The sequence below is a fragment of the Pristiophorus japonicus genome, chromosome 9, assembly GCF_044704955.1.
Source record: "Pristiophorus japonicus isolate sPriJap1 chromosome 9, sPriJap1.hap1, whole genome shotgun sequence".
NCBI lineage: Eukaryota > Metazoa > Chordata > Chondrichthyes > Pristiophoridae > Pristiophorus > Pristiophorus japonicus.
The window spans coordinates 113,786,658-113,788,497 of record NC_091985.1 but is presented as its reverse complement, the minus strand read 5'-3'; the positions used below and the strand labels follow the sequence as shown (position 1 = coordinate 113,788,497).

The window sequence follows — 1,840 nt, the reverse complement described above, 5'->3', positions numbered from 1 at the left end:
AACTGGCGTAGGTGGCTGGTAGCGCCCCCTTTTGGAAAAAAAACGAACCTAAAAGAATCGTAACTAACTGAGTTACACTGGTGCAAATTGATTGGGGAAATGGGGATTTTGAAGTTACGCCAGAAAAACCAAGTTACTCCCAAAAAAAAAACAGAGCAACTCCTGGCCAAAACTGAGCCCCGTGTGTACAGTTATGAAGCCAGATCACCTCACCAGTCGGTTGTTGCATTGTCACTCAAGCAGCTGCTGGAAAACGTTTTGGTTGCATCGCAGCCTCTGACAGTGACGTACGTGTGGATAGGCACAACCCTCTCCATCTGATTGCTGGAATACTGTCACTTTACATATCTATGAAGCAGTTTCACTGAAAAAGGGAAAAAGGCAACTTCTGTAAACTAATCTGTTCCAATTAGAAAATAACAGTGAAAGAGTCAACAGTTATATGTCTTTGGGCACAGTCAGTCTGACTCAATAAAGGGAGGGCAAACGGGAGCTGAGAACAGTTTGGGCCGCCGCGGCATCGCTTCTCGGCCTTTTGGCTAAGATCAAGTGTAGTATCTGTTCTTATCAGTTTAATATCTGATACGTCCCCTATCTGGGGACCATATATTAAATTGATTTTTGGAACAGGGAGATGGAATAGGGGCTTGCTCCGTCCACTCCACGCATCGACCCGGTATTGCAGTGTCTCTGGGAACGGTGCACCTCCCTTTTGGGAGAATTTCAAAATTAAAAGCAGATTCATTCAAAACATCTCCTTTTTTCTTTCTTTTTATGCAGTCGCCGCAAAGGCACGGTGGGGAAGGGCCACAGTTTAAAGCCCTTCTGCCGCGCAAAACCCGGGGGCAGGAATCAGTACATAATTTATTTTTTGTGTACATAGAGCACCAAATCTGTAAACACCAATGTCGTGCTATGTACAATGCAAGGTCTGTTGCGAAATGCATGTTTGAAAAGAAAAATGTAAATATACCTTCACCCATTCCGTGTACTGTATCGTAACACATGAAACGTCATTTGTGTCAATGTACCACAATGTATCCTGTTTATTGTACCGAATTGCACTTCAACTGGAAAACAAGGAATGAAATGAACAGAACTGCCGTCAGCACCCAAATATAGTGTATGGGATTGCTGACCGCAGCTAAATGTACTGAAGTGCCTAATGTACTGTACAGATTTTTTTATGAATAAAGTATATTTTGAAAAAAAAATCTGTTCTTATCAGTTTAATATCTGATACGTCCCCTATCTGGGGGCCATATATTAAATTGATTTTTGGAACAGGGAGATGGAATAGGGGCTTGCTCCGTCCACTCCACACATCGACCCGGTATTGCAGTGTCTCTGGGAACGGTGCACCTCCCTTTTGGGAGAATTTCAAAATTAAAAGCAGATTCATTCAAAACATCTCCTTTTTTCTTTCTTTTTATGCCACACTCATTTTACTTGCCATTATTGCTTGCTTGCACAGCTCCTCCACTTTATCATTTCTACATCACACACAATTCAACAAAAAAAACAAACACCATTTCCACAACTCACTCACCCGACTACACCCAAACACAGCCTGCTGCACATTCGCTCTCAAATTTCAAAGATTTTGCACACATCTCACGCTTGTATCTTGTCACACAGCACACGGCGTGTATATTGTCACACAACACATGACATTTATATAGTCACACACCACATGATGTGTACATTGTCACACATCACACACGTGTATATTATAAAATCACATGGCGCACACTGTCATGACTCAGACATGTGTATACTGTAACACATCACATGGCATGTATATTGCAACACATCACATGGCGTGTATATTGTAACACAT

General features: G+C 42.0%; 2 non-coding genes across 2 annotated transcripts; both read left to right on the top strand.

The window, feature by feature from the left end:
* The first annotated feature begins 519 nt into the window (after positions 1-519).
* Positions 520-710, top strand: LOC139274507 (U2 spliceosomal RNA). The gene has a single exon (XR_011595559.1). It is a non-coding gene; the product is annotated as a U2 spliceosomal RNA (small nuclear RNA).
* Positions 711-1,178: 468 nt separating this feature from the next.
* Positions 1,179-1,367, top strand: LOC139274224 (U2 spliceosomal RNA). The gene has a single exon (XR_011595426.1). It is a non-coding gene; the product is annotated as a U2 spliceosomal RNA (small nuclear RNA).
* The last annotated feature ends 473 nt before the right edge of the window (positions 1,368-1,840 follow it).